The 10,667-nt window shown below is 40.4% G+C and overlaps 1 pseudogene; it reads right to left on the bottom strand.

The window, feature by feature from the left end:
* Positions 1-712: 712 nt before the first annotated feature.
* LOC124108659 (lanosterol 14-alpha demethylase-like) lies at positions 713-10,230 on the bottom strand (annotated as a pseudogene).
* Positions 10,231-10,667: the final 437 nt, after the last annotated feature.

The following is a 10,667-nucleotide window of genomic DNA, read 5'->3' on the forward strand; positions in this document are numbered from 1 at the left end:
TTGGACTTGCACATAGATGTGACTTTGTGGAACAAGACTGATATTTAACATATGGAGAAGCATATAATACTTAGTAATTATATCAAGACACATGGGCAGTCTTTTAAGTATTTATTAATTTTAGGAAATATGACTATCAAGGTATGGTTCCAGATCTCTCTCAACTTCTGATAGTAGTGCTTCCAGTTAAAGGATATATTGAAGGATATATTTTTCAAAGGTTATGTTTTTCTGCAACATAATTCAATCACTGCTGAATATCATCATACCAAAACAAATAATAGTACTCTTTTTTATCTAAGGCATTGACTATGAGTTTATTCCCTGCCTTTCCATCCTTACACACAAAAATTGACCAGATAAATGAATAACTTATGGTCTTCCAAAGGTAGAACTAGTCCCAGATTTGAAATTCCTGAGCTTAGTTGCCAAGAGCTATGTAGCTTTTAAAATTAAAACCCAGAAGTTGTACATTTAGAATCTGCTAATTATCTAGTTCCCCTAAACAAAGTACATGTAGGAAGTGTCAAAACTATTATAAAAATTTCAAATGTCATTAAATTTGATAAAATCATTCAGTTAATAAAATATTAAATTAATAAACTGGCTCAGACCAGGGCTATAGCTCAGTATAGTGAACAAGGCCCTGGGTTCAATCTTTAGCACCACCAAAAACAACCAACCTCAAACAAAACAAAAACAAAAAAAACTCTACATTAAAATAATAAACTGGTTTTTAGAATTACACACTCAAAGAGTATACTATGAGAGCTGTTTCATAAACTTCATTCTGAAATGTTTTTGCAGCTTGTAGACTTTTTCATTTTTATCTTTGTAGTGAATAATTGGATTTTCAGTAGTCTTAATCATAGTTCTATAATTCACAATGAGAAAAAATATCTATCAGTGAGATCAAAATCTTGTAAATGAAGTATAGTGGACCAAATTGTCTTAATTTGAGCATAGGTAAAATTTTCCCCAGTACGACTTCAAATGGCACATAGGATACTTCTCTTCTGATGCTGGGTTATCCTGTAGGTAGAAATCAGGATGGAAGTCCAGACTTCTACCCATGAGTCTTTGACATTGGGAGAAATGAAAAACTGGAGGATGGTACCCCCTGCCACAGTCTGAGGAGTTTTGGCCATCTTCATCATGGTCATTATAGGAGGGCTGTCTTACTGTTTCATATATACATATTTTTTTTGATCAAATAAATTTAAATTCTTGAGCTGGTCATGAGTTAAAGGAGGGAGATCCTCTCTGCAGCCTTCTACATTGTTCTAAATAACATTTTTCTTGAAGGTTTTTGTCTCTGGCCAAAAAGAAGCCCTTGCAGGCACTAATAGTTGAGGATGTATGCTGTCCTGCCAAGAGGAGTCCAATCAGCATCCCTGCTGTTTCATCATCTGTGGAAGGACACCAATTCTTATATGTAGAATCTAATGGAGTTTGGAGAATGTCATCAATTTTTCTCTTCTGATTCTCTGCATTTCTGGATTGCCTCCCAGAAAATAGTCTTGATCTTGATGAGCTCTGTTTCTCATCTGAAACGAGGCAGAGGCAGCTAATTGGCAAGTCAGGCTGAATGACTTAAACCTCCATCCAAATCGCATATAGTTGTGCCACCTTCTCATTGAGTTGACTTCTGATTTCTTTTCCATGTAGACAATGGCTAGCTCTTAAAATTATGAGCTCAGAAATTTTTTTCCTTCACTTTCTCTCCAACTTTGGAAGAATTCCTTTGTTTCTTTTTCATTTATAAAAAGATACTGGTTAAAGTTAGGTCACTCTTTAACGTTTCCTTTTGCTCTAAGAAAATTGAATTTGGCACATCATAAACAACTCCATTCCCAAACATAGGTGTTTTAAGATGACTGTAGACATCTTCAGCACTTGGGTTTTCATTTTTACTATTAAAAAGCAGCGCAGCAATATCGTTCCCTAGGAGATAAGTAAGTTTTGCCCACGTGGTAAGACTAAATATAGGTGCATATTTCGCATATACATTTTCTGGGAATTCAGTTGGACGTATACCAAATGCTATGGCATATCCAAGGAATGGAACTGGAGGGAAAATATATGGCGAACTTTTGCTTGTTTACGTGCCCATGTGCGTCACAAACTGGAGCGCGGTCTACGTGGCCATGCCCTCAGTAGTGCTCCATGACACAAAGAGAGAACTTGAGGAAGCGGTCTGTGCCTTTGGTGTATGCCATACAGGAATGAAAGAGAAGTGGACTTGAGAGGCGATCCATCATCCCCCCCTCCCCCACGAGAACCACAGGCCATTCCAGCTTGCATTCCTGGGGTGTGGCGGGCCTGGGAGAGGCACAGCAGAGGGATCAGGAGTACTCCAACTTCACATACAATGGAAGCCACTTCAGCCTGTGTGGGGTCAGGGCTTAAACAATGAGAGTGCTACAGCAACCTCCGTCTCTTCTCAGTATGCAGTGATGGGGCACAGGAGTCCTGATATTTGGAAGACTGGGTCCTTCTTTGCACACCCCATGCTGTGTACATGTTGCTTGAGGAACTCGGGCACACCTAAACGTCTCAGGTTTGAGGGGTAGAATAATGGTAGCTACTACCTTGTGAGGGACTGAAATTTACTTAAATTAACCACAATTTACCATCCAAACCTTCCTTTGGAAGTTGCAAGCCTCCAGTAGGTTTGTAAATTCTAAAATAGTTAAATGGAATCTGCCAGTGCAATTATTGTCTAGGTGGAGGGATATATTTCTGGTGTTTCCTATTTTATCTTCATAGTATTCTCCCTATCGTCTTCACTTTTATTTGTGAGTGTGTGTGAGTGTGTGAGTGTGTGTGTGTGTGTGTGTAGGGGGGGAGATGGGAGACTGAATTCAGGGCCTCCTCAAATGTGCTAAACATATGCTGTACCCATGAGCTACAGCCCTATCTCTTCTTCATTTTTAAAGGCTGATCTCCCAGGATTCCAGTTTATAGGTCCCCCAACCCAAGTCTATTTTTCTTGCTTTTTTCCATGTCCCAAATAGAAGATAACACTTCAAATTCTCACTCCACTCTCCTTTCTTGCATAATTTTGGAAGAGAAGTAGGATTGATTCAGATCATTCCTCTTTTGTGGGAAAGCTGTTTTATTCCTTTTTTTTTAAATCTTGGAGCTATTTAATGAGAATTTTTTTCTTTTTTTCTTTTTTGAATCAAATGGGGTGTTATTTCTCATTTTTCCAAGTGTACAGGTTGCAGAATCACATTGGTTATATGGCCACGTATATACATACAGCAATACTAGTGTCTATTTTATTCTGCTGCCCTTCCTATTCCCCCTTCCCCACCCCTCCCCTCCCATCACCTCTCTCTACCCCATCTAATGTGACACATTTCATTTTTTCCCCCTCACATCATCATACATGTATTTTGTATAACAATGAGGGTCTCCTTCCATCTTCCGTGCAATTCCCCTTCTTCCTCCCATTCCCTCCCTTCCCTGTTTAGTGGTAGTCTTCTTCTCATGCTCTTCCTCCCTACCCCATTTAGAGTCACCCCCCGCCTTATATCAGAGAAGACATTTGGCATTTTTTTAGGGATTGGCTAACTTCACTTAGCATAATCTGCTCTAATGCCATCCATTTCCCTGCAAATGCCATGATCTTGTTATTTTTTAGTGCTGAGTAATATTCCATTGTGTATAAATGCCACATTTTTTTTAGCCATTCATCTATTGAAGGGCATCTAGGTTGGTTCCACAGTCTAGCTATTGTGAATTGTGCTGCTGTAAACATTGATGTGGCTGTGTCCCTGTAGTATGCTCTTTTTAGTTTTTTTGGGTATAGTCAGAGAAGGGGAATAGCTGGGTCAAATGGCGGTTCCATTCCCAGCTTTCCAAGGAATCTCCATACTGCTTTCCCAACTGGCTGCACTAATTTGCAGTCCCACCAGCAATGCACGAGTGTACCTTTTTCCCCACATCCTCGCCAGCACTTGTTGTTGTTCCTGTATATCAGTGACAAATCCTCTGAAATGGAAATGAGGACAACTACCCCATTCACAATATCCTCAAAAAAAAGAAAATACTTGGGAATCAACCTAAAAAAAGAGGTGAAAAATCTACAAAGAAAACTACAGAAATAGAAATAGAGAGAAATAGAAGAAGACCTTAGAAGATGGAAAGATATACCTTGCTCATGGATAGGCAGAATTAATATTATTAAAATGGCCATATTACCAAAAGCACTTTACAGGTTCAATGCAATTTCGATCAAAATCCCAATGGCATTCCTTGCAGAAATAGAAAAAGCAATCATGAAATTCATCTGGAAAAATAAGAGACCCAGAATAGCTTAAGAATTCTAAGCAGGAAGGGTGAAACAGGTGGTATAGCGATACCAGATTTTAAACTATACTACAGAGTAATAGTAACAAAAACAGCATGGTACTGGCACCAAAACAGGCGGGTAGACCAATGGTACAGAATAGAGGACACAGAGACCAATCCACAAAATTTCAACTATCTTATATTTGACAAAGGTGCTAAAAGCATGCAATGGAGAAAGGATAGCATCTTCAACAAATGTTGCTGGGAGAACTGGAAATCCATATGCAACAAAATGAAATTGAATCCCTTTCTCTCACCATGCACAAAAGTCAACTCAAAATGGATCAAGGAGCTAGGAATCAAACCAGAGACTCTGTGTCTAATAGAAGAAAAAGTCGCCCCAATCTCCATCTCGTGGGGTCGGGCTCCAAATTCCTTAATAGGACACCTATAGCACAAGAGTTAAAATCAAGAATCAACAAATGGGACGAATTCAAACTAAAAAGTTTTTTCTCAGCAAGAGAAATAATTCGTGAAGTAAATAGGGAGCCTACATCGTGGGAACAAAATTTTACCTCTCACACTTCAGATAGAGCTCTAATCTCTAGAGTATACAAAGAACTCAAAAAGTTAAACAATAAAAAAATAAATAACCCAATCAACAAATGGGCCAAGGACCTGAACAGACACTTCTCAGAGGAGGATATACAATCAATCAACAAATACATGAAAAAATGCTCACCATCTCTAGCAATCAGAGAAATGCAAATTAAAACTACTCTAAGATACCTTCTCACTCCAGTAACAATGGCATCTATTATTCCTATTTTTTGAATTGTTTTTCTTTGACTTCCTGCTGTTTGAATATGGTATTCATATATTTAATTTATTTTTATCCTGGTTCATGTTTTCAGAGCTTCTTTTTATAAAAACTTTTTTGAGAGGAGAAAGAATCTTTTTTGTAGATGGACACAACACAATGCCTTTATGTTTTTATATGGTGCTGAGAGTCGAACCCAGGTCCCACCCATGCTAGGCGAACACTCAACCGCTGAGCTCAACCTTCAGAGCTTCTTGAACCTGTGGTTGAATTAGAAGGAATTTTCAGTCATTTTTACAAATATTTGCTTGGTTGCTTGCTTTGCCTTTCCTTCTCCTTTTGGTATTCCCATTATTCATGTTATACTTTTTGTAGTTGTCCCAAGTTCTTGGACTTCCTGTTCTTTTTTCCATCTTATATCACTTCACTTTTAAGTTTTGGAAGTTTCTGTGAACATAGCCTAAAGCACAGAGATGCTTTCTTTGACCTTGTCCTCTCTACCAGTAAGTCTGTCATCTCTGTTAACAATATTGTTCTATCTCTAGCATTTCATTTTATTTCTTAAAATTTTTATCTCTTACATTTCCCATTTGTTTTTGACAGTTGTCTACTCTTTCAGTTAGATCGCTTAGGATATTAATCGTAGTTGTTTAAATTATAGATTAGATAATTTAACATCTTTACCAAAGGAGGAATGTTTGCACTGTTCTGTTTTTTAAACTCTCGTGTGTCTTGTAATTTTTTGTTGAAAGACAGGACTTTAGTAACCTGGTGGTAGGGTTTGGACCAGGAGTAATGTTCAGTATTCCTGGAATTAGTTCTCAGTCATTTAGGGAGTCTGTGCCCCTGAGCTCTTAACTTTACAAGTGCTCCCCAATTTCTCCCCCATTTAGGTAGGACAGGATGGCTAGAGCAGGCCAGAGTTTGGTATTTCCTTTCCCCCAGATTGATTAGGCTCTGATACAACCCCAATAGAGTAGACTCTGATTAGATAACTTCTCTTGAGGGCAGGCATTGTTAAGAATAATAGAATACTTTTATCATATTTTAAAATGGTTACTTTCCCCCTTCTACTGTAAGTACGAGTGTTCTTTGATATTTACTGTAAAAACCTGGTAGAGCTCCTGGAGGTAAAACTTCAAAAGTTTTGGAGGTTCTCCTAAGATAGACTGGAGTTTTAAACTCGGACTTTTTCACATGTGCTTCCAGTAATTAATAAATTACACTTAGGTTTTCTGACTCTGGTAGTGATTCCCACAGAGATTTCTGCTTACAGGTTTCTGCTTCAGTTAGTTGTGATTTCTCTGTAACTCCTGTCTGTCTCTCCAGTTTTGTGGGCAGCAGTTTGCCCTGTGACCTCACTTCTCTGATAGACCTAAGAAGAGTTGTTTTTTTAGTTTGTTCAGTTTTTTTAATTTTTAGGATTGTTAAATAATTTCAGCAGCCTTACATTCTACCATACTAGGATACCATAGATTGAATAAATTATAAAGAAAAGAAATTTATTACAATTCTGGAATCTGGAAAGTCCAAGATCAAAGAGCTACATCAGATCGAGGGCATTTTTGCTGCATCCAAACATCGCAGGACACAACACAAGGTGAGTGAGCACAGGGTAGAGAAAGAGGATGGGGGGGACAAGATTATAACAAAGGCATTATTGCAGTAACTGTCCCACTTCGGTAGAAGTCTGTTCAGCCTAGCCAGTTTTTACTGTTGTTCACATATTTTTTTTTTTGTTTGTTTATTTTTCCCTGTTCTTTCAGATTGCTTAATCTCTCTTTTTATTCTTGCTTCAGGTTTGCTTTTCTTCCAATTCAAAACTGATCTTGAGTTGTCCAGTAATTTTTTATTTCAGTTTTTGTAAATTTTAGCTCCAGAATTTCCATTTAGTTCTTTTCAAAATTTTCTAACTCTATTGGTATTCTCTATAATGGCTACTTTGAAATCTTTCCCATTTGAATATAGCATCTGATCACTCTTGAAAGCACTGTCTGTTGTTTGGTTTGATCCCCATTGTATGGTTTATCATCATCTTTTTCTTTGCAGGCCTGGTTTTTTTGTTATTGTCGGGGACTGGGCATTTGAGGGAATATATTATTATTATTTTACCCCTTTCCTCCTCATCTCCCACCTTTGTACCATTTCTTTACTGATCTCCCTTTGATTTTTAGGAGATACACCCTTTTTTTTCTCTTTTTCCTCTCTAGCTTCCTAATGTGAGAGAATATATGATCCTTGACCACCTAAGTTTGACTTGTTTCACTTAACATGATGATCTTTAGTTCTATTCATTTTCCTGCAAATGCCATAATTTACTTTCATCATTTCTTCTTCTTATGCACTTCAAAAATTATTAACTTATTCCCCAGTAGATTAAAATTTTATAACAAAATTTAACCTAAAAACCATAACTACCCCTACCATTTTATTTATTTTTAGAATAATACTTACATACTACTCTGTCTACCCTGCAATCAGATCTGGCCTCACTATCCTCTGGACTCTAAATGGCTGCTTAACAGCACTCTAGATCCCAATATTATCTGGGATCTTTTCAACTATTGTGAGCATTCAGGAAAATACATTCAAGCTTTCTCCTCTGTATGTTCTACGCCCTCTCTCTGCAACTCTTGCTCTCCCACACAAGTCCTCCCCTATGCCTACTTCCAAAGGAACAGAAAATCCTACCAAGACTCCTCCTCCTTTGACCCAGAAGATGATCCCCTGCCATACTACAATTCTCTTTCTGATGAAGCTACTGCAGCAATTATCCCCTCAGCCCCTCCACCCTTCTCTCCTCCTGCTACACACTTACGGGCTGCCACTGCCAAACATGATCTCTGTGTTCTCTACGCAAGGTGGCTGGGGTAGATGGTGTAATCCGGGTTCATGTGCTTTTCCTCTGTCAGATTGAGAAAAGCAGAGAAATAGAAATGTGGCTTGGGTCCTATACTTCAAGTCCCACCACATATATCAGAGTTTCAGTATTTGACCCAATCATATGATTTGACCTTCCATAATGTCCAGGATCTTATCTAAAACCCCCCTACCTAAGGAGTGCAAGCGAGTTTGGGAACAAGCTAGAAATTATGCTGATGAGGTACATCAGCCCTCCCCTGCCCATCCGATTGGCACTGAAGCAGTCCCTGATCAGAACCCCAGTTGGGATTACAATTCACCTGGAGGAGTAACTAGTAGAAACCAATTCATTGCTTGCCTCATGGCAGGCCTTAGAAAGGCAGCCCATAGACTATTGATTATGAAAAGCTCCAGGAAGTCATCCAAGATTAAAATGAAAATGCTCAGCATTTTTAGATCGCTTGGCCAAGGCTTTATTACAATATACTGATCTGGACCCTGAGACTCCAGATGGGAGACAACTACTAGTGACCTACTTTTCCTCCCAGAGTTTCCCTGATATTAAGGCCAAACTAGAGGAGGTCCCTAACTCCCCAAGCTGAGGTTCTGGGAGTGGTTTTTAAGGTGTATAATGAAGCCAGAAGGCTGGAAGCAGAAATATCAGATGCTTTCTCAAGCCATCTGTCCGGCCTCAGCATCGTCTCTGGTTCCACTGGCCTGTGGAAGGGTCCCTCAGGACTTCCTGGACCCTGTATTAAATGTGATCAGATGGATCATTGGTCTTATACATATACCAAGCCTCACAAGCCTCCAGGCCTTTGTTCTAAATGCCATCAGGAGGGACACTGGGCCATTGTTGATAGGGATATACACTAGGGCCTCTGTTTTTAGATTGGGTGGTACTTATATCCCCATTTCCTCTAAGATTTTTTTGTGTGTGTGTGCTAGATATATAACCCAGGGCCTCATGCACACTAGGTAAATGCTCTACCATTGAGCTACATCTGCTGACATTGACTGTCCCAGAGCCGATAGCAGCCCCAGCCATCCAGCCCTTCTGGTTCCCCTTTTCAATTCTTAGGACTGGCCGCAGAGGACTGACAAGGCCCAGGTTCCCATCACCTGACCACTACCATCACTCCACAGAAACCCCGGGTAACTGTGTATTTCAGGTAGACCTGTCTCATTCCTCCTAGACACCAGTGCTACATATTCAGTCCTCAAGGAGTTCTGGGGGCCTACTACCAATCCTTACAGACAGCTATCCTTGTTTGTTCTTTTGGCTCGCTAATTTTTAACCACGCCCTTTTGGTCATTCCACAGTGCCCTGTTCCTCTTATGGGAAGGGACATCCTCACAAAGTTGGAGGATACTCTTTCCTTTTCCCCTCATATGCTTCCATCCAGACTCACTGCTGCTTCCCTGATCCTCACCCTTACCTTAGGACCATCCCCTATTCCGTCTACCAGTGCCTTCCCATTACCCTCTTCCAAGGTTGATCCTACCCACACCATGAGCCCATTCACATCCATCTCAGAAACCCCCTCCATTTTCTGCCCAATCACAATACCTGCTCTCTCTCCTTGCTCCTGCTGTCACTCTCTTTTGGCAGAGCAGCCTTGTCAGGCTCCTGATAATAAACCTGTTTCTTATCCCAGGTGGTGTGTGATTAGTCCTGCACTACTTTTCTTTCACTGATGCCAGCGATTCCATCATGTTCTCCCATCAGCTTTGCTCTCCCCTCCAGGGATTTGAGCTGCTTTGGGATCCTGGCCTGAGGGCCCCGGACAATGACCACACACCTTCGTTGTTCCTTCACCTAGTGCTCTTCTTCTTCATCCACACTCTGGCCTCATTTGGGTAAGTGACTTCACCCTTCCCCTTCCCTCCTCCTCACAAGTCTACTGGAGATGGCAGTGACAAGTCTCCTCTTAGGACTTAGATCTTGGCCCAGCACCAAGATCCTCACCCATTCCTTCCCCTTGGTGAATTCAAGCCAGCTCACCATGAGGAACTCCCAATCCCTTCCCCTTGGCAAGTTCACTCTGGGGTCTTGGTCCTCAGCTCCTCAGCAGAGCTCATGGAAGCCCTGGCCAGGAAACCAAGACTCTCTATGCCCAAGGGACTAGGGAAGTAGCAGGTGACTCCAACTCACCATGGGGAACTCCCAAATCCCATCTGACTCACCTCTCAGCTGCATCCTCGCCCACTTTCTCCCATTCTATTTGGCTCCTAATCGAAAGACCCATCAACCAATTCAGCCTTCCAATTTTCATAATTTTTGTGAGTGTTCAGGAAAAGGAAGAAAATCCCTTATGTACAGGCTTTCTCCTTTCTCCATTCTAAGCCTTCCCTTTGCTCCTGTTGCTCCCCTACCTGGCTCCTACGTGCCACTAAAGCTTTGAATTTTTTCAGAGACCCTACTTTTAGACAAACAAGGGACGCAGACTCTCCTACATTGTAAAGCCCTAAGCAGGAATCTCCCTGGCCAAGGCCACACTGAAGCTAACATTAAAATACAAAGGACAGACTCAGCAAGGCTTGATAAGAACCTAAAGAAAAGAAAAGAAAAAAAAGTGTCAATTTAACTTTTCCCTTGGCTACAACACAGAAGAATGACTTCAAAACTTTCTCTATCTCCCTGATCTCACACACCCATTTCACCTTTGAAAAGCAGGGATTTGCT

This window comes from Marmota monax, unplaced genomic scaffold (genome assembly GCF_021218885.2).
Source record: "Marmota monax isolate L192 unplaced genomic scaffold, Marmota_monax_Labrador192_F-V1.1 WCK01_AAM20220418_F8-fsc00181, whole genome shotgun sequence".
NCBI lineage: Eukaryota > Metazoa > Chordata > Mammalia > Rodentia > Sciuridae > Marmota > Marmota monax.